The sequence below is a fragment of the Sorex araneus genome, chromosome 5 (assembly GCF_027595985.1).
Source record: "Sorex araneus isolate mSorAra2 chromosome 5, mSorAra2.pri, whole genome shotgun sequence".
In the NCBI taxonomy this organism is placed as follows: Eukaryota; Metazoa; Chordata; class Mammalia; order Eulipotyphla; family Soricidae; genus Sorex; species Sorex araneus.
In genome coordinates this window covers 41338276-41361665 of record NC_073306.1, presented here as the reverse complement: position 1 = coordinate 41361665, position 23390 = coordinate 41338276, and positions in this window count along the sequence as shown.

Sequence of the window (23390 nt, the reverse complement as noted above, 5' to 3'; positions counted from 1 at the left end):
CTCCCTCCCTCCTGGGATCTGGTCCACTGCTTAGGAGTCTATTCTAAGCTAGTATGAGATACCCCAGCACGTCTGTAAGACTCCCCAGGGAAACCCTTATATTCCCATAGGCCTCATTCATTTGTCCATTCCATGAGAGATTGAACTGCACCGGGAAGGAAGTGGGCTACTCCCACTTCATTCCAGGAGGCAGAGAGTCTCTTGCAAGGGATTCACCTTTTTCCAGGGTAAGAGGCCAACGGTGTAGTAGAGGTCAATTCTTAGATCTGCCTGGCCTCAGGCCCCAAGGGCCGGTGTTTGGGGTCAGTATCTCCTGGCTCCCACCTCCCAGCCTGGAAAGGCAGAAACAGGTTTATTTGAGGAGTTGGAGGAGGAGGGTAACTCCCTCTCTAAATTGCTTGCTCTGAACTTGTGAGGGCTGGGAACAGGGCCTTCACTCATTGGCAAGACTAGGGTTGGGTTCTAACCCAGGACCCCACAAACTCAAGGACAATGGTGTGGGGGTGAAGGAATGGGGAATGTAGAAGGGATGGGAGCACACAGATCAGGGAGTAATGAGACAGTGGGGTGAAGACTTAGGCCACAGGAACGGTCATTAGCTTCTCGCACCTGTGCCTGTTTCCCAGGCTGTGTTTCGAGAGTACCACAGACAAAGGCCTTCAGAGGCAGAACTTACTGCCTCACAGTTCCGGGGGCGGGAAGTCCTAGATCAGGTGCTGGCAGAGTCGGTTGCTTCTGAGGCTGTGAGGGGAGCCTGTTGCAGGACTCTCCCCAGCAGCAGGTGGGCTGACCGCCATCTTTGTCAGTCTTTGACCTGTAGAAGCATCACCCCCTTCTCTGCCTCCATCTTCTGTCTCCGTGGCTCTGAGCTCTCTTCATGAATCCCAGGTCTGACTGGATTGTTCTACTCAGACACTTTCCTTTAACTGATTACTTTCTCTAGGAAGACCTGATTTCCAAACCAGGCCACTTTCTAAGGTATGCCCCTCAGCAAGGAGGGATGTAGCTCAAGCCATGCCCCAGCTTGCCAGTCCCCTTCACCTGCAGGGGGAGGCTGAGGAGAACATGTGAGTCTCCATCAGACTCAGGCCTCTGCTTGGAGATGCAGCCTGGGAGCGTCACATCTCGCTCCTCCTCAGCTGCCTCCTTCTCCCTCCCCCCCCCCCATCCCTCAGCACCACCATAATTTAAACTGATAACAGGTCACAGAAAGAGCCCTAGTCTACAGTGAGGTGGCCTGACACCTTCTGCCACACTCATTTGACTGTGACCCCTTCTGCTTGCTGAGCCTCACTTTCCCCATTGTGAAAGGAAAGGGGCGGAGGTGAAGCCGGTGGGTGGTAATTAAGTCTGAGGAGCACTGTGGGGAGGACCTTGACCCCTACCCTGGGTCATAGCTCACATGTGATGGCTGGTCTGTCACAAATCAGAGCGGGTCCCTTGACTTGAATTCATGTTGATCTTCTAAGGAGCAAAGAAATGGGTGGAGTCACGTGGGGTGCACTGGGAAGTCTGCGAACTCCAAGGTCATTTTATCCATGACGTGAGGGAGCATGTGAACATCACAGGCCGCACAGGGACAGAAAGTGTGGGCTGCATGACGGCAAACCCCGTCCCACCCAGCATGCGGCCTCACTGCCCCCAGGGGCTGACCCCAGGGGTGACCTCCAGGGTTTTTGCTTCCCTTTCCCACAAACTCCAGCAGGACAGAAAACGGCTCCTGGGACCTTCTTCCTCACCTCCAGCTCCTCCCACCCTGTTTTTGACCCAGAGGGTTGCTTGAAGTTCCAGTGTCTGTCCTTCCCCATCACGCCTTGCACTCGCATGTGGCAACGTGCCATGTGGGTCGGTCCTGAGCCCACTCTGGGCCTGTTCCTCCATCTAACTGGATTCTATAAAGCTCTGACCAGCCTTTGGTTTATTGTTTGTTTGTTTGTTTGTTTGTTTGTTTTGGTGGTTGGTTGGTTTTTGAGAGGCCACACCCAGCAGTGCTCAGAGTTTACTCCTAGCTCTGTGCAGTGGGGTCACTCCTGACAGGGCTCCAGGGACTATCTGTGATGGTAGGGATGCAGCCTGGGTGAGCCATGTGCTGGGCAAGCACCCTACCCACTGTGCTAGCTCTCTGGCCCCAACCTGCAGTTTGTCTTCTTTCCTCTTACTAAGTGTCATTCTCCCTTGGGTCCTCTAGAACTTGCACTGTAGTGTAGCTCCTACACAGAACCACTTTCCAAATGCTGTTTCCTTAAAGGAAAGACATTCCAAAAAGTGAAGTTAGTAGGTCAAAGGCATAAGTACTTAAATTAAAAAGTTAGGGGCTTTTTTGGGTTGTGAAAGCCGTTCATTGTGGCTGATTCTTAAAGTCAGAAATGCCCGAGCAAGTGACAATATCCCCCTGCACAGACTGTCTCGGAGGGTCAGAGAGAATGTGGGGGAGTACAGCAGCAGGCGGCGAGCCTGGATCCAGCCTCCAAGCTAAGCCAGCGGGAAGGAAGCTTGCTCTCTGTGGAGAATGGAACACAAGGGAAACGCCATGCAGAGTAGAAAGGTTGGGACTGGGGCAACAGTACACGGTGACTGACCAGGGCTCAATCCCCAGTATCCCATATGGTGCCCCCAGCCCTGCCAGGAGTGGTCCCTGAGCTTCAGCAGGTGTGACCACCCCCACTCCAACCAAAAAGGAGAATAGAAAGAAATGAAGTGGATTTTTATGTACTACAGGGCCAGATCCTCAAACATCTCTCTCGAAAACGCTCCCAGGATGCCAATCCTAGATCAAGTGCTAAAGAGGATCTGACTCCACTCTAGGAAGTGCCAGGAAGATTATTTTAGGTGCTGGCTGCACATCAGCACCTAAAAGAGGACCGATCCAGGCCAATGAGGAGGAAGAGCATCAGGGCAGCAGGAACAGCATCCTCCAAGGCTTGGAAAGGGAGAGACTACGGGTTCACTATTGAAGTTTGATTTTGAGGCGCTCTCAAAGAGTACAGTGGATAAGGTGCTTGCCTTGCATGCAGCTGACCAGGATTCAATCCCTGGCACCCCATCCCTGGTTCAGGAGTGACCCTGAGTAGAGAGCCAGGAGTAAGCCCTGGGCAGTGTGGCCCCAAAACAAACAAAAAAAATAGCAAAACAAATATTTTAAAGTAAGAGCAGCAAGATTTTTTCCAGATAAAAACACTAATGTTCAATAGTATTATATGAAAGTGCTCATTCTGAGGTACCCACACCAGCATTCTGAAAAATGTGTAATTCCAGATGGCAGGCTGGGGGTAGGGGTTAGGAGAGGGATCCTGGGAGCACTGGTAGAGGGAAATTGACACTGGTGGTGGGACTGGTACCAGAACATTGTATATTTAAGACCAACTATGAATAACTTTGTAAAACACAGTGCATTAATAAAATATTTTTTTAATTTTTAATTAAAATTCTCCCTCTCGGAGAACCCAGCAAGCTACCAAGAGTATCCTGCTGCATGGCAGAGCCTGGCAAGCTCCCCGTGGCGTATTTGATATGCCAAAAACAGTAACAATGATGGGTCTCATTCCACTGACCCTGAATGAGCCTCCAATATGACACTGTTAAGAAGGAGGAGTGAAGAGAGGAGCTAAAATCTCAGGGCTAGAACCAATGGAGACATTACTAAGACCGCTCACGCAAATCAATGAACAACGGGATGACAGTGATACAGTGATTAAAATTAATTTTATTAATTTTTGTTAATTTTATTAAATATTAATAAAATAAACTTTTATTTTATTAAATTTTATTGATTTTGTTAAATATTAAATTTGTAATTCCTTGGGCTTCCTGTGGAAGAGAGCTCAGTGGGTAGGAGTGTGTGCCTGGCAGACACAAGGACCCAAGTTTGATTCCAGTACCACATGCCCTGCGGCACCCGGGAGGCACCCAGCCCTGCTAGCCTGATCAGCTCTGAATTGCTGGGCCAGAGCACTGAATCCAGCAGCTGATTATGGCCAGGAGTAGCCTCGGGCTCCCCTGAGCACTGCTTGGGAGACCAGATTGTTTTTATTCCTTTATTAATCACTCAGCAGTAAAAAATATGTATATTTCCTTTCAACACAGAAGCTGGGGCACTTGTGAAGTAAGACATTTTACATTTTCTTCTCAGCACTCAACAACTCTCTGTTTCTACTATTCCTGTTTCTACTATGAATTTGGGTGGTTTTTTAAAAAATTTGTTTTTGGTGTTTTGGGGGGCTCATTTTTCTCTCCAGTTTTTATATCTTCTGATCAATTTGTGTAAGTGCTTTATAGAAAGAAAATATCAACTCTGTTGGCATTTATTTTTATTTTTAAAAGTCTGTTATTTTGTCCTCCTTAATATACATGTTAAATTTATCAATATTTTCCCTTCCAACTAGAATATAAAGACAACCCACACTCTGGGAGAAATTAATTGCTCACCCCTCATCTGACAAAAAGTAAATATCCAAGATATATAAGGCATTGGAAGAACTCTACAAGAAAAAGAAACACCCAACCCTGTAGGGAAAAAAATGGGACAAGAGATGAACAGGAGCTTTTTCAAAGAAGAAATATTTTATAAAGTCAAAAAAACATATGAAAAAATGCTCTATATCACTAATCATCAGGGAAATGCAAATAAAAACAACAATGAGATATTATCTCACACCACAGAGACTGGCACTCATCAACAAGAACAACAACCAGTGTTGATGAGGAAGTGGGGAAAAGGGGACACTCATTCACTGCTGGTGGGAATGTCGATTGTCACAGCCTCTTTGGAAGACATTATGGGAATTCCTTAAAAAACTAAAAATTTATCCCAGCAATTTCATTCCTGGGAATATACCCCTAGCGCCCAAAAGCACAATGCAGAGAAGACATCTGCACTGCTATGCTCATTACAGTACTATATACGATAGCCAAACTATAGAAACAGATGACTGGATAGAGCAACTATGGTACAGATACACAATGGAATACTACTTGGCTATAAGAAAAGATAAAGTCATACATTTGCTGCATCATGGATAGATCTGGAGAGTATCATGTTGAGTGAAACCAGTCAGAGAGAGAGGAACAGACTCAGAATGATCTCTCACATGTGGGATATAAAGAAACTTCCTAGGTGAATAACAAATGCTCAATAGCAATAGAAGTGAAGAGCAGGAGAACCAATAATCTTCAATAGGAAGCTTGCCAGTGGGGCAGGAGGGGGGCATAAGTTATGGAAGGGAACAGCAGGACAATGAGGAAGGGGACAAATGTCTGCCACAGAGGTAGGCTGAGGTGTGGTAGCAAAACTGGGAATATTGGTGGAGAGGAGAGGGCACTGGTGAAGGAATTGGTATTAGCACATTATGCCTGAAACTCAATCAGAAGTATCTCTGTAATTTTGTAATTGACAGTGATTCAGTTAAAAAAACTAAAAACTTAAATATTTTTCTTTATAATAATTCATGCTTATATAATTTCCCACTTTCTAGATTATTTTTAATAGTTAATATTTTAACCTATCTTGATCATTACAGGAGGGAAATAGTTGTTAAATAAAATGAAAGAAATAATAAATACATTAGGGGCTGGAGTGATAGTACAGCCAGTAGGGCATTTGCCTTGCATACGGCCAACCCGGGTTTGATTCCCAGTATCCCATATGGTCCTCTGAGCACTGCCAGGAGTAATTCCTGAGTGCAGAGCCAGGAGTAACCCCTGTGCATTTCCAGGTGTGACCCAAAAAGCAAAAACAAAACAAATGAAAAGAATAAATACATTAATTTTATTTATTTTTTAAATTATTTTTTATTAATGAACCACCATGAGGGTACAGATACAGGTTTACATATTTTCATGCTTGTGTTTCAGTCATACCCTGCTGAGTGAGTACCCATCACTCCACCAGTGCCCGTTCTCCTCCACCGATGACCCCAGCACCCCCCCCCACCCTGCCTCTGTGGCAGGGCATTCCCTTTTGTTTTCTCTCTCCTTTTGGGTATTGTGGTTTGCAATGGAGGTATTGGGTGGCCATCATGTTCAATCTATAGTCTACTTTCAGCACGCCTCTCCCATCCCGAGCGGGTCCTCCAACCACACTTTACTTGGCATTCCCTTCTCTATCTGAACTGCCTTTTCCCCTAGCATGTGAGGCTGGCTTCCAAGCCATGGAGCAAACCTGGTACTTATTTCTACTCTTCTTGGGTGTTAGTCTCCTATTCTGTTGTTTTGTATTCCGCAGATGAGTGCAATTCTTCTATGTCTGTCTCTCTCTTTCTGACTCATTTCACTTAGCATGATACTTTCCATGTTGATCCACTTATAGGCAAAGGTCATGACTTCATCTTTTCTGTACACCTCCAGGAGTGATCTCTTGAGCAAAGTCTGAAGTAGCTCCCTAAATACTGCTGGGTATGGCTCCAACACTCAATGAAAATAATAATAATAATAATAATAATAATAATAATAATAATCACTGTCATCCCATTGCTCATCGATTTGTTTGAGCGTGCACCAGTAACATCTCTCATTGAGAGACTTATTGTTACTGTTTTTGGCATATCCAATATGCACAAGTAGCTTGCCAGGCTCTGCCGCGTGGGAATAATAATATCAACAATAAATTAAATAAGGTGCTAACTGCCCGCCTCCCCTCCATTATTAACGTGGTACTTATTGGACTACACTAATCCATAATATTGGCTTGGGCATTTACTATTTTTCTATCTATAAAAGTTAATTTCAGAGTGGTGGTGCTGGGTGATAGTAGAGGACAGGGTGTTTGCCTTCTACAAGACCACCCGAGTTCCATCCCCTGCATCCCACATGGTCCCCTAAGCCTGCCAGGAGTGATCCCTGTGCACAGAGCCAGAAGTAAGCTCTAAGCACCGCAGGGTGTGTCTCCCCCCTAAAAAATTATTTATTTCTGGGGGCTGGAGCAATAGCACAGCGGGTAGGGCATTTGCCTTGCACATGGCCAACCCGGGTTTGATTCCCAGCATCCCATATGGTCCTCTGAGCACTGCCAGGGTTGATTCCTGAGTGCAGAGCCAGGAGTAACTCCTGTGCACTTCCAGGTGTGTCCCAAAAAGAAAAAAATTATTTATTTCTGGACTGCATATAGTTCTATTTATCTGTAAGTCTTTATAATATCCCTACTCTCTTCATTGATGTGGCTTTGTAATGCATTTTAATGTATGGTAGAATACATAGTCCCTTTACTACTTCTACTTTTCTAAAGAATTCTGGAAGTCAGCATTATCCTGGAAGGATTATCCAGCCAAGGACTTGGAGGATTTTTCTTGGTGCAACCTGAGAGACCAAAATAAAATCCCTAACAACATGGGTGCTAGGGAACCCCGAGGAAAACAGCTAGAATCCCATAAATTATGCTGGTCAGGAGCCCCAACCATTCACTCAGGACATCCACTTTTTTGTGCTGTGTTGAGCCCCTTTGTCAATAGAATTATCCTAATTTGATAAATAATAATAATAATTTGGAAACTTTCCAATCAAACTCTCAAGACTTTTACATGTAGGCTGCCACTAAGCTACTTCTAAACAGGAGCTTATATGATTGGAATTTGGGTAATAAAAACAAATCTGAAATCTGCATCAGTGAAATGCCCTTTGGTCTGCTTCAGCCCTTTGCTCCAATTGATGAGAATTCCTTAAATCTGAACCCTGCCCATCCAGAGTATTAGCTGCTCCTAATTCCACATCATTATAAAGGGAAATATATATATATGCCTCTCGGAGAGTCCTGAGAGTATCCCGCCCACACAGCTACTGAGAGTATCCCGCCCACACAGAAGAACCTGACAAGCTCCCTGTGGCATATTCAATATGCCAAATACAGTAACAATAACAGGTCTCATTCCCCTGACCCTGAAAAGAGCCTCCAATCGTTCAGGAAAAACGAGTAAGGAAAGGCTGCTAAAATCTCAGGGCTGGGACGAATGGAGACATTACTGATGCTCGCTCGAGTAAATTAATGAATAATGGGATGACAGTGATGACAGTGAATTTTGAGAAACCAAACTTTACCCATCCTATGAGAAATCTGAGAATCTAATGCACTTAAATGGTGTTCCCTGTTGAATTCCATATTTATCCTGGGTCCCAAATTATTACTTGATTTTAAGAAAGAGTTTGGTTTGTTTGTGTTTGTGGGCCACACCAGGCTGTGCTCGGGACTTGCTCCTCGCTGCGTGCTAAGGGATTACTCCTAGTGGTGCTTGAGAAACCATAGACATTGCAGGTGATCAGAGCCCTGGTCTGTTGCATACAAGTCAAGTACTTGACATGCTGGATTCTTACCACCACTACCACCACCAGCATATTCTTTCCATCACCCCAGCCCCATGTTCTTTAGTGCCTCTGCAATCATCATAAAAGGACCCCCGAGTGGGAGATACTCTTGAGTGTGCCAGGGTCGCATATGCACACTCAAAAAGAAAACCTTCCCAGCTGAGTATTAACAAGCAATTATAGAAAGGCTGCAAGATGATAAATTAATATCCAAGTGTCAGTCACATCCTTATATTCCAGCAACGGACAAGTAGAATTTGAAATTTAGAACATAATACCATTTGCATCCTCCCCCGCAAAACAATGAAATGTTATAAATCTAATAAAATAGATAAGTAGAATTATAAAAGTATTTTTAAAATCAAAGAAGAACTAAATAAATGGAGAGATGATCCATGCTCAACAGGAAAAAACTCAATATTATCAATATGTCAGTTCTTCCCAACCTGACCTATCAATTCAAAATCAAAATCCAAAGTCCAAACAAAATCCCAGCAAGTTGCTTTGTAGATATAGACAAACCGATCCTAAAATTTATTTGTAGAGACAAAATGCCCAGAATATTCAACACAATATTGAAAAAGAAGATCAAAGTTGGAAGATTGATTCTATTGACTTCAAGACTGACTAAAAAGCTTTAACTATCAAAAAACAATGTAGTATGGATGAAAGGACCAACATACGGGTCAATAGAATGTAATAGACATTCCAGAAACAGGCTCACAAAAATATAGTATATCGAGATGTAGCACAAGAGCTCTCAGGAACTACAATGGACAAAAGATCATGTTCTCAAAAAACGGTGTCAGCAATAGGATATCTGTATGTTTAAGAAAAAAATCCTACAGATTATCTCCCTACAGAGATGTCCCTGGACCACAATATGTCAGAAGAACTGAGCTGACATATTGATAATATTGGATCTTTCCCTGCTGAGCATGGATCACCTATCCATTTAGTTCTTCTTTGATTTTTTATACTTGTATTATGTATATACTTTTACAACGATATACAATTACAGCATCCCAGGAACACACGGCCTCTTTTGCAGCTGTGCAACCTCTCATGATACCCACAGTGAGCTGTAGAAAATCAATTATCTAGCATCTGCCTGTGGCAGGCAGGCTTGAAGGGTGGTGGGAAAGTGTAATGGTGGTGGGATTGGTGTTGAAATATTGAATGTAGTCAATTAATGTGAGCAATTTTAAAATAAACTTTTAAAATTAAAAAAAAAATCTAGAGCCCAGGATATGACGTTAAAGAGGCTGGGATACAGACTTTGCACATGGTAGTCCCAGATTGCATCCCCAGCGCTGCATGGTCCTACAAGCACTGACAGAAGTGTCCCCCACATAAAAAACTAATCTAAATACAGATCTTGTGTTCCTTACAAATAATAATTTTGCAATGCCTATTGCAATGAATATATGATGTGTAAGTCATATTCAGGGCCTTACACATGCAGTACATGTACTCTTATCACTGAGCCACATCCTCAACCCACTCTTCACAAAAATAAACTCAAAATAGATTATAGATATCACTGTAGCACTGTTGTCCCATTGTTCACCGATTTGCTCAAGCGGGCACCAGTAAGGTCTCCACTGTGAGACTTGTTGTTTCTGTTTTTGGCATATTAAATATACCACAGGTAGCTTGCCAGACTCTGCCGTGGGGGCGGGAGACTCTCGGTAGCTTGCCGGGCTCTCCGAGAGGGATGGAGGAATTGAACCCAGGTCGGTCACGTGCAAGGCAAATGCCCTACCTGCTGTGCTATCACTCCAGTCCTGATTATAGATATAAAGGTATAATATAAAACTTTAAAGTGCCTTGAAGGGGCTGGAGAGATAGCACAGCGGGTAGGGCGTTTGCCTTGCACACGGCGGACCCGGGTTCAAATCCCAGCATCCCATATGGTCCCCTGAGCACGGCCAGGGGTAATTCCTGAGTGCAGAGCCAAGAGTAACCCCTGTGCATCGCCAGGTGTGACCCAAAAAGCAAAAAATAAATAAATAAATAAATAAAGTGCCTTGAAGATATCATAAGAGAAAACACTATGGCATTGGGTCTGATGAATACTTCTTAGATATAAAACCAAAGTCATGATCCATAAGAGAAGTGATTGATAAACGAGGCTTTATTACTTAAATTTTCTTTTCTATGGAAGTTACTGTACAGAGAATGAAAAGACATATCACAGATAGAGAAAAAATGCAAAAGACATCTGGTTAAAAGATGCTTGTTATTCAAATGTTGATAGTAGGACATGCTGGATAGGGACAAAATATACAAGAACCCTCTATACTTTCTGCTTGTTTTCGCTTTGAACTTAAAAATTCAATAAAAAACAGAGCCATATAAATAAAGACTGTGAAGACTGGCGAAAGAACAGACAAGTGGATCAATCAAACAGAGTAGAGATCTCCAAACTACTCACATAAATATAGCTAAGTGTTCTTTTACAGAGCGCTTAGCCAATGAAATAGGAAAGACCATCTTTCCCCAGGCAATAATGCAACCACATGTAAAAATAAATAAATAAGCTTACACACAGCCATTGTGCTCTTCACAAATGTTAGTTCAGATAGACTAGATGCAAATACAAAACAAAAAAATTTAAAATCCAAGAAGAACTTCAGATAGTTATAAATGCTACAAAATCTATTTTAGGTCAAATGAATAAAACATATATATGACATAGAAACTAACACATTTGAGTAACTATATTAACTTCATACAAGATAGACTCTAAAATAAAGACTCTGACCAGGAAAAAGAGGAAACTGAATAATATATGGGTACCAATTCAAGAAGATACAACGCAAGGCCACTTTCCACACGCTCAGACAAGCCTCACCCATGAAGGAACTAACAGAGGAACCCAGGTATGTGGGGAACTCATGGCTGAAAACTCCAAGCCTGCTTGGATCGGGACTGGGCCTCCTCCACCCAGATCCATAGTTTTCCAGCAGCTTGGCAGTCACAACCACAAATTGCCCCTGGCGCCATGTAATCTCTTCAACAGCCAAGATCCAGAGATTATAAAACAAAGCTCCCAGAAGAGAGCAATGCAATTTTTCCTGGAGCGTGCAGCCACATACATGGCCGTGCAACCTTATACTCTAGCCCACTAATGTACCTAAAGCAGCACACATGTGTTTGGTTTTAATCTACTTGCTTGTATTCTCTTATATACGGGCTTAAAGGGCCCCAGAATGAAATCAACAACCTTTACACACTTTCCTCTTATTTTGGTGGGAAGATACTTGCTGGTTGGGTGGGTGTTTGAATATTATCTGTAATGAACTACTATGAACTAAATTATGAAAATAAAATGTACAAAAATCGCAAAAATTAAAAAATTTTAAAAATAAAATAAAAGAGAAGATACAACGGCCCTAAATGCACCTGGTAATAGTTTCATAATTTCACCCAACCTGAAATAATGCCTGGAGAGATAGTACAGAAGGTGGGGCATTTTTCCTGTATGCGGCTGATCTGGGTTTGATCCCCAGCACCCCATATGGTTCCCCGAGCACTGCCAGGAATAATTCCTTAGTGCAGAGCCAGGATAAATCCCTAAACATTGTCAGGCATGGCCCCCCAAAACCAAACTGAAATAAAAACTGGTAGAACTGAAGAAATAGATGAATCTATAATTACAGTTGAAGATTTCAGCTTCCTTTCTTTACAGCAGTTGATCACCTTCAACACTACCAACCAAACTGACCAACTGACATAGCTGCAGCTCTCCACCAAAAGAGCAGAATACATGTGTTTTATTACTATTGTTAATGTAATTTTAATTAACAAGGCTTTACGTGATTTTATTGGACGTGTGTTTTTATTTGGGGCCACACTTGGTAGTCTCAGGTTCTTTGCTCAAGGGTCACTCCTGGTGGTGTTCAGGGTGCCAGGGATTGAATTGGGGTTGGCCACGTGCAAAGCAAACACCTTACTCACTCTCCTATCTCTTCAGCCCAATATTTGTTTCAGGAGTGCCATTCCATTCTTCCTCTAAATGTATGTTACTATACTATACCTGCCATTTAAGTATCAATATCTCTCCCCCACCACCCAGTGAATACCCTCCACTCTTCCAACCCTCTCCCCCACTATCCATTTTTCTAAATAATTTAGTGTACATGTAGCATCACCAGAATAGCTAATTGAGCTATAAGATCAATCTCAATAAATTTTATAGGATTTTAACTAAGCAAAACATGCTCTTAACCACAATGTAATTGAGCTTGAAGTCAATAATTGAAAAAGAGCTTGAGGGAATAAAAGACAAAATATTTTTAAATGATATACTTTTAAGTAATCCAAAAGTCAAAGAAGTCACCAAAAATTAGAAAATGTTTTTAAGTGAATTTAAATTAAAACACAATGTAGCAAAATTTGTGTGGTGTAGCCCTAACAGTGCTGTATGGAAATTTATCTTTATCTAAAATATTTTAGATGTTCATATTAGTAAAAGAACAAGTTCCAAAATTAATTATCTAGATTTGCTCTTTAAGAGGCTAGATACATGAGATAAACTGACTCTGTTAAAGAAAAGACACAATAAACATAAGAAATCTATGAAATATAAAAAATAAAGAGAAAAACCAAGGAAACAAAACTGTTTCTTTAAAAATATATATAAAATTGATAAAGCACCAACCAGATTGATCAAAACAAAGAGATACAACTTACAAATATAATGCATGAAAGAGTAACAATCCCATAGACATCAAAAGATAATAATAATATATAATAAACAACTACATACCAACAAATTCAACAATTTAGATAAAATAAACAAGTTGTTACAAATAAATAAATAATTAAAGAACACTAAAAAAAGAAAGACGGGGAGGAGCAACAGTACAGTAGGTAGGGTGCTGGGCTTGCACTCAACCAACCCAGGTTTAATCCCTGGCACCCCAGATAGTCCCCCAGCCTGCAGGAGTAATCCCTGAGTACAGAGCCAGGAGTAAACTCTGCACTCCTGGGTGTGGACCCCAAAAAAGAAAATAAAAAGAAAAACAGGTAACTTGAACATCTAATAGCTATTTTTAAATAGAATTTGTTGTTTAAAACCCTTCTGAGAGACACCATGTAAATGGAACTACCAGGTACATCAGTTTGGGGGCTGAAAACTATGGCATCTTCTCTGAGTGGGATGGGCAGTCTTTCCCCTGCCCACTCGACTGCCAAAAGCCCCAGAAGACACACCTACATCCCACAGACCTGCCAAATAAATGGTCCAGCTCCACAACCTCACAACTAATTTCAAAAGACATGAAAGCCAAGCCAATGAAACCCAAAGGGACTTTGGTCTTCAGGTTAAAAACTCTGGGGTACCCTCAGGAGGGGTACGAGATAAGACTCTTCCCTGCCAGGGTCCCAAGAGCTGCACCCCTGCCAAGGTCCCAAGAGCTGCACCCAACCCCACACCCATCACCATACAAATGGCCCAATGTCACTGCTTCATGACAAATCCCTGAAGAGACAGCAAGCCAATGAAATTCCCAGGTCCACAGAACTTGTGGCTCCTGCAGTGCATTGCCGCTGCGTAGGCTGCAGTATAACACCTCTAATTTCCACAATACTCACAGAAACACAATAAATTAGATGGAAAAGTAACAAAGACACCAACTAAGCCCAGTATAATAACACAGAAGTTTCAGTTAGCAACAAATGGCTCAGTAAAATCCTCAGACAATGACTTTAATAACACCATTGTGATAAAATAATAATTTCCACCACTTTCTTTTACTAAATAGTTTTTTATGTTTTGTTTATATTTTGTTTGGGGACCACATATAGGAATGCTCAGGGGTTTCTCCTGGCTTTGCATTCAGGAGTCACTCCTAGGTGCTCAGGAGACCATATGGAATGACAGGGATTGAACCTGGGTCTGATGCATGAAAGGCAGGCACCTTATAAACTATACTATCACTCTGGCCCCTGAACTATTTTTTAAGAATTCCACTTACCATGTTGTTGTGACAAACAATATAAAATAAAGTATTCTGTGGCTGCCAACAGGGCAAGCTTGAGGGGTGGGTGGGAAACTGGTGGAGGGAAGATCACACTGATGGTGGGATGGGTGTTGGAACATTGAATGGTTGAAACAGCTGTGTCATGAACAACTTTGTAAGTCACAGTGTATAAATACTTTTAATAAAATAAAACCCTCCTACAAAGAAAAATTGAAGCCCAGATGATATCAGTGCCAAATTTGACCAAACATGTAAGAATTAACAATCAACATAAACCCATACAAAAACTAGAAAAGGAAAACAAATATCCAAACCCAGTTTATAAAGTAAGCATTGCACTGTTGCATTGTCGTCCTACTGATCATCCATTTGCTCGAGCGGGCACCAGTAACGTCTCCATTGTGAGACTTGTCATTACTGTTTTTCAGCATATTGAAAACGCCACAGGTAGCTTGCCAGGCTCTGCCGCGCGTGGGATACTCTCAGTAGTTTACCGGGCTCTCCGAGACGGATGGAGGAAACGAACCCAGGTCAGCCGCATGCAAGGCAAACGCCCTACCCACTGTACTATCTGGCTGCGACATGTCACCCCATTGATCACCAGAGTTGATTCGGCTGGTATGGCTGGCTAGGCGGGTGTCCCCTTCCTCCCTCACGCTCCATGTGCGTCCCTCCCGAAGCTGTACACTAGGTCGAAGAGGATGGCCTTCCCCGAATAGAGACTGACCGGTCTTCAGTCTAGGGTATACGAGTAGCTGCGCTCCACTGCTAGAACCTCTAAACAAGCTCTCAAAGTAAGCATTATCCTGATAAAAATGAGAGAAAGAGAAAAAGGAGGAAGGAAGGAAGGAAGGAAGGAAGGAAGGAAGGAAGGAAGGAAGGAAGGAAGGAAGGAAGGAAGGAAGGAAGGAAGGAAGGAAGGAAGGAAGGAAGGAAGGAAGGAAGGGAGGGAGGAAGGAAGGGAGGGAGGGAGGGAGGGATAATGGATTATAGACCAGTACCACTACTGAATATAGATACAAAAGATGAAAAAAAGTAGTGATATAAGAAAATGATGATACATTACTACTGAGTTTTATTCTAGAAATACAAGTTTAGTTTTCCTGAAAATCATGTGATCATTCAAAAGATTTAAGAAAAGCTTATATATATATACATATTCATATATATATGCATATATATGCACACAAGGCTCAACCTTTAACAACATGTTAGTGATGTCCTATAGAAGGGCTTAATGGCCCCTAGGTGAAATACAACAATCTTCAATCTTCACACAATTTCCTCTAAGGAAACTTTTTTGGAGCATTTTCAGCAGTTTATTCATAACAAACAATACAAAATAAATTATTAGATTATTTCAGTTCTGCTTTAGGGCAGGGGTTGGGGCTTGGGATAGAAACATTAGAAATATGATGGTGGGAAGGTATAATGATGGTGGCATTGGTGTCCAAATATTAACTGTAATCAAATTTGAGAACTACTTTATAAAAATTAAATAAAATTATTTTTTAAAAAGAAAAGCTTTTAATAAAATCTGATACATTTTTTGGCTTTGGGGCCACACCCCATGGTGTTCACGGGTTTCTCCTGGCTCTGCACTTAAGAATCACTCCTGGCGGGCTCAGGGGAATAAATGGGATGCTGGGGATTGAATCCAAGTTGGCTATGTGCAAGGCAAATGCCTACTCACTGTAATATCACTCCAACCCAAAATTCAATATATATTCTTTTTTAAAACTCCCAGTAAGCTACAAAGAGAAAAAATTCCTAAATCTGATGTGGAATGTCTACCAAAATGTCCACTAACATTATACTTGATTGTGTAAAGCACAAAAATAAAAAGGGAAGGGGGCACTGGAGGAGCGCCTCACCGCACCGAGCCAGGCACAGGGCGAATGAAGGAACAACGGAGGCAAGATGGTTGGTCTCCACCGCAGTTTATTCCAAACTTCTTTCTCCATTCTCCTCTGATTCTCTTCCTGCTTCTTCCTCCCCCATCCTACTTCATTCTCTCTCTCTGCCTCTCCTCGAACCCTCCAGCCCCCTCTCACAGCCTCGTTAAATCCCCCTGCATCCAGGGTCCCCCCCCAGGGGCTTACACAATAGGTGTGGTTACAGTCAATAGGGGGTAAAGTTCTATCCCTTGGGGGGGGCTTTCTTTTTTTTTTTATTTTATCACCATGTGGAAAGTTACAAAGTTCTCAGGTTTATGTCTCAGTTATACCGTATTCAAACACCATCCCTTCACCAGTGCCCATATTCCACCACCAAAATCCCCGGTATACCCCCCCGCCCCCCACCCCAACTGTATAACTGATGAATTTCACTTCATTTTCTCTTCACCCTGATTACCTTCCATATTTCAACACAAAACTCACTATTGTTGTGGGAGTTATACCCCCAAACAAGATAACCCTACTAAGGAAGCATTTGATAATTAGTTTTCCATTAAAAGATTGTATGTTTTCAGGTTTAGAAAAGGTCGCACGGCCGCATTAGCGGCTGCGCGGCTCAGATGTGTCCCAGTCCCGAATCCCGGAGCCGTGTTAGTTGCTGCTCAGTGTCACCAGGGCTCCATCTGGAGAAGGTGTGCTGGCTGCACCTCCACCTTCCGGCTCCCCGGTGTTGTTGGCCCCAATTTGGGTCCGGAGCATTTTCCGGGCCGCGTTGCTCACCAGAATGCCTGGCTGCTTCTCTGCTGGTTGTGGCAAGATGGCGCCGAGGGTGGGTCGAGGGCGTGACTTCTGGCGGCCCGGACCACTTGGAGTTTGGGCTGGCGCCGCCCCACTCCAGTGCATCCCTCAGTGGGGGCTTTCACTAGGACAGAATCTCTTTCAGCAGGACATCCGCCCAAGAGCGGAATCCCATGGGTATGTTTCTCCTCTCTTTGTCCGACTAGCATATAAGTATTCATATTATAAATCATTTTGCATGGACATAGCAAGAGACGCATTAAGCTTATAGAATTGCTCTCCGGGGGTCACCTCGATCTCAGACTACAGTGCTCAGGACAGATTAGTCTTTCCTAGCCCTAGCAGGGCCTAGTCTCATCGTTGCTTTTGGATCATGACATGACAAGCCCATGACCAAGCTCTTAACATATAGTTAAGCATTAGGCGCTTTGGCCAGGCCCATCTCGATGCCAGGGTAGAACATAACTCACCGCTTGCCCTGGGTCCATCCCGTCCCTCATTGGGACCCTGCTTTTGAGGGTGGTAGGAAGTAAGGCCAGCTGAGGCTTAAGTCAAGAAAGCAGATGTCCAGTAATAAATAATATTTGAAGCCAATTAAATCCCATGTTACCAAAGCATATTAATAAATGTCTTTCTTTGTCCATACAAAGAGGATATTGTTTTAAGGTAAACTATTCAAAAGACATAAGAGAGGAGAAAGACAATATTAACTTACAATACAAGTTCACTGTCTTAGCAAGGTCTGACCTTACAAATTAACAATTTGATTAGAGGAAGAGCAGATAAACTGGTAGAAGTGGTTACAGATAAACAAAGGAATGGGAGTGACTCGGGAGCACTTTGATGGGCGTGACTGATAAACCTAAGCTCCTTGTGGCAAGGGGAGCAGGACAAACCAATGATATCCAACACTTGATGATGAATTAGACCAAGATAGCTGATTTAGTAACTTCTATTCAACTTTTTCTGGTCAATGCAATAAGACAAGAAAGAGGTTTGGAGAGATAGTGCAGGGGTTAAGACTCCTCCTTTGCACATAGTCTGCCTGGTTTAATCTCTGGCACTGCATATCGTCTCCCAATCCCTACCAGGAGATATCTCTGAGGACCGAATTAGGGTAAGCCCTGAGTCCTACCAGACCTGGCTTTGTAACACCACCCTAGTAAAGAAAGAAAAAAAATGATACATATTTATAAAGAAGGAAGTAAAATTATCTTTATTTTCACATATGATTTTTCAAAAATTAAGGAATCTAAAAAGAGAGATACTAGAACAAATAGTTAAATTTAGTAACAATTGAAATTCTTTGTTAAGAAAAATTTACATATTAATGAAAATCAAATGTATTTTTGGTTTTTCGTTAGCTCGTTTGGGGGTAACAACCAGCAATGCTCAGAGGTTACTTCTGGTTCTGCACTCAGGAATTACTCCTGGCAGTGTTCAGCAACCAGTGTTCAGGGATGCCAGGACTTGAACCTGGGTTTGCCATATGCCCTACCTGCTGTACTACTGCTTTGGCCCCTCAACTGTATTTTCATACAAAATACAAATAACAATAGAGAATTTGGAATTTTTAAGATACCATTTGCAACAGTATCTAAACTATGCAAAACTAAAATCAATTTAACAAAATGTATAAAATTTGTACCCTGACCATTATAACATATTTTGGAGAAAAAACTAAAAAATATAAATAGCCATAAGATGTAACTATTCATAGATACAAAGACTCATTTGTATACTTTTTTTATTGAATCACCATGTGGAAAGTTACAAAGCATTCAGGCTTAAGCCTCAGTTATACAATGATCGAACACCCATCCCTTCACCAGTGCACATATTCCACCACTAAGAACCCCAGTATACCTGCCCTCCCACCCCCACCCCCCTGTGTAGCTGATAATTTTCACTTTACTTTCTCTTTACTTTGATTACATTCAATATTTCCCAAAAAAACTCACTATTATTGTTTGGCGTTTCCCCCCCCAAAATTAGACCTGCTGAAAAGGAAGCATTTGATAATTTGTTTTCCATTGCTGAGAATGAAGAGATATGAGGTTTTGGGTTTCTGTATTTTAGTATTTTAGTAACTAAGTCCAGAAAAATTTTTGCCAGAAATTTCATCATTGCAAGCTTGTACCTCTCTTTAGTGGTCCTTATAATATGGCAATCGCCATGCCTATCCCCTTCCCCCCGCCCCGAAAGGAAAAGCCAAGAGAGAAAAACCTTTCTCCTCCTGGGGCGGCATGGGGCCGTGGCTTAGTTCACAGTCTTGAGACATTTCTGCAAGAAGCTGCTGGTACCAAAAGTAGTTTAGCTGGCCTCCGGGATCATGGTCATCCAGCAACAGAGAGGCCGCACACGTGAGGCCACTTGGGTCACGTCTCGGCGGAGAGTGACATTTGTATACATTTTTAAGAAGTTGATTTCCCTTAAAAGTTTTTATAGATTAAATACAATGTAAGTTAAGATAAATGAAATGCAATCACAAGATATCAAAAGACTCTTTGGGTAGAAATTAACCATATTAATTCTAACTTAAATTCCCCAATTCATACTTTACAAAACATACCTAGGGCTCTGTGGTCAGGAGCACATGTCTTGCATGCCCAAGGACCCCCGAGCAAACACAAGGCTCACCAAGCAACACGAGGTGTAGCCCTCAAGGGGTAGTGATAGGATGTTCTTAGAGGCCCTCAGCATCGAGGGCCTGGAATCATCTGACCATTTGCCCAGGTATCATACAGAGTAGTCCCAGACTCCCTGACCACTGCTTAGGGACCCATCCCCTGCTCTATGCTAAAACAATTCATAGGAAGAAACTAGGTTGGAAGATATACACTACCTGTGTATATCTTACTGTAAACTATAATTTTTAAGTATGACACCAATGTAAGTATAGATATATAGATCAATTAAACAAAGCAGAAGGTTCCTGAATATACCCCAACTAATGTGGTAAGATGCTGAGGTATATCTGTGGGGAAGGACTTTTTAAAAAATTCAAACAGTGCTGAAACAACTGGATATGAAAACAGAAAATGAACCTGAGCCCTAATCTCACACTTATACATAAAAATTAACCCAAATTAGGTCATAAAGATAAACTTTAGAAGATAATAATACAAAATGGAGGGAAGGAAAAGAAGAGAAAGTCTTAAGGGGCAAAGAGATAGTGTAGTCAGTAGTGCTTGTGGTTGACCCAGTTTCAATTTCAACATCCCATATGTTCCCTGAGGCCTGACAGAATAGTACTGCTGGCTTGGCCCCAAAAGGGGGAGAAAAGGATCGAGAAAGACTTGGATTAAATAAGGATTTCTTTGATAAAAACAAAAATCACAAGCCATAAAAAAATGACAGCTATGTTATCTCATTAAAAATAACAACTAAAGGGGGCCTCAGAGCAATACTACAGCAGGTGGGCGCTTGCCTTGCACATGGCCAACCCAGGTTCAATCCCCAGCATCCCATAAAGTCCCTAGAGCACCACCAGGAGTGTTCCCTGAGCACAGATCCAGAAATAAGCCCTGAATACTACCAAGTGTGACCCAAAACAAAAACAAAAAGATAAATAAATAATATAAAGAATGGATCTCTGGGAAAATACACAGGTTGAAACAGCCAACTCTGCTTTTTAAAATAAATAAATAACTAAATACACCGGGAAATGATGATCGATAATAAATACACTGGGAAATGACAATCAATAATAACACAATTCAAAATCATAACATAATACCACTACAAAACTGACTAGAAAAGCTAAAATAAGAAAGACTAATGGCACCAACATGATGAATCTCAAAATCAAAGCAAATGGAAAACCAAATATAAGACAATATACTCTATGACTCTATTTATTTTGTAATGAAAATATTGAATCTGAGTGCCTTACTAAATTCACTTCTTATTATATATAATGCCTTGACACATCTTACTTTCTAGTTGTGAGTCCTAACTATCCAGACATTGAGGAGAGTGGGGTGTGATAGATAGACAGATAGATAGATAGATAGATAGATAGATAGATAGATATCATGATCATCCCATTGATCGTCGATTTTCTCGAGCAGTCTCAGTAACGTCTCCATTCGTCCTAGCCCTGAGATTTTAGAAGCCTCTCTTTACTCTTTTTTTTTATTTATTTACTCTCTTTACTCTCTTTATTCCTTCCCAATGGTGCCACATTGGAGGTTCTTTCAGGGTCAGGGGAATGAGACCCATCATTGTTACTGGTTTTGGCATATGAATGTGCCACAGGGAGTTTGTCAGGCTCTCCCATGCGGGCAGGAAACTCTCAGTACCTTGCCAGGTTCTCCGAGAGGGAGAAATAGGCTATGAGATGTCTAGGCTTCTGGGAGCTTGGTTTTATAGTCTCCAGCTTTCTATGATTCTGTTTATATGAAATTCTAGAAAAGACAAAGTTTGAGAAAACAGATGTTGCCAGTTTCCTTCCTGAGCTACGAGGTGAGCCGTCGGTTCCATGGTACCAACCTCACAGGTGGTTGCCAGACTAAGACTAAAATGAAATAAGCTCTGTTGGGAATTTAGCACAGCACCATGCACAAAAATAGTCCAATAACTGTTACCTACTTATTCTAAATCATTAATAATTTGTGGAACAGAACCTACTAGGGCTCACCCGCATCCTGTTGTCTTCTTCTTCCTGGTCTCATTGGTAGACTCCTGCACCAAGGCAGTGCATGCACCCAGTTATCATCAACTGAATGTCCATAAAAGTTGCATGAGCTACTCTGGGCAAAGAGGTTAAGAGGGGGTGGCTGTTTCCATGTTCTTCCCTTGGTAGAGGGTGGAGAGGATCCAGGGGCAGATTCTGAGATGCTGAGACTCTAGAAGACGATGAAACCACATGTGAAAAGAGTCTGGTCCCTGAACAACGACAGCATAAAGCAGAGATCAACCCTCAGAACTACAGGATATGCAAAAAAGCCCCAATCCTTTATTGTATTCATCCTTGGAGCATTGGGTTTTTATTGTTATTGTTGTTACAGCATTAGCTTGCATAGACAATTCCTAATGCACACACACACATTATTACTCTAGGCTTATCCTGTGTTTGGGAACACAATTCCCCCAAAAGTCTAGTTCCTGCTAGACTCAGCTCCCTCCTCTTCAATTTCCATCCCTGGCTCTGCACTCAAGCCTCCATCTTTTCTTCCTACTGCAACCCCGAGTGCCAAATCATGAAGAGAGCAAACCTCACTGACAATTAGAAGTTTCAGGTGCACATCTTTGTCTCTGAGCCATGAAGCGCAATAAAATGAACACGGGTTAATAGCCTAGATCCAAACGTCTTCATAAATGATAAGCCATGTGACCTTGATCATGTGAGCCTGTCTCTCTGGGCCTCAGTATCCCCATTTGGGAGGCAAGAATAACAACCTCCCCTCTGGGGGGTGGTTGTAAAGACAAAACTAGGTCACTACTAGTAAGGACCTGCATAGCACCTGATACACATCAGTTCCCCACACTACTTGCTTCACATCCTGGACAGGATCTCAAGATCCTATCTGCAATTCAGGGGGTCATGAATGAGTGGGGAAAGGCATTCCTGAACCCAGGAGGGAAAGTATCTGCTCAGTGCCCCTTCTTGTACCCATGGAGGTGAAACTACAAACCTCTTACTGCAAAGATAGTAGCAATCTGCTCCAAATCATACACTGATAATAATACCAATGGAAGTGATCGTAGACTACAATATTAGCTACGATCTACTGGGTGGGTTTACATTGTATATTCCACAGGGAGAAATGCCAAGATGTTTTCAATTTCCATAACAACTCTATGTGGCACCTATTCACAAATAAAGAAAGCCAAATTCAGAGAGGTTAAGTAATCTGCTGAAGATCACACAGCTGTGCACTAGCATGGCAGGAAATTAAACCTATTCAGACCTTCCATCTTTCCTCAATCTAGTCAATGCCACCTGCTCTATGCCAGGGCCTGTGCTGGGTCTGAAGACACAAAAATTCAGGGAGACAAAGTGGTTGAGGTGTTTGGGGGGGGAAATAGACCCTTAGCTCTAGTCCCAGAACTGAGCCTGTACATTGTTGGTCCCTCCTGGTCCCCTCCCCCACCCCCACCCCTGCTGCTCACTCCCAGGCAGTAAAACCCCAAGGACAGCCCAGAGATGTTTCCTGAGGCCGCTGTTTGCCTTGGCCCCTGGGTGGGAGACAGCGGCCCGACAAGGTGGAAAACAAGACAGGCGCTGAAGAGGTATGTGGGGAGCGGCAGGCACGCCACAACCTGCTCTGGGGCTGCCCTGCTCCCCAGCCACCAGCTCACCAGGCCATTGTTCCCGTGTTGTGACAGGGGCTTCGGCGGGGGCCCGCAGACCAGGGGCTTCCTCCCCAGCCCGCCGTGCTTGGACAGCTGGAGGAAACAGGCGGCCGGC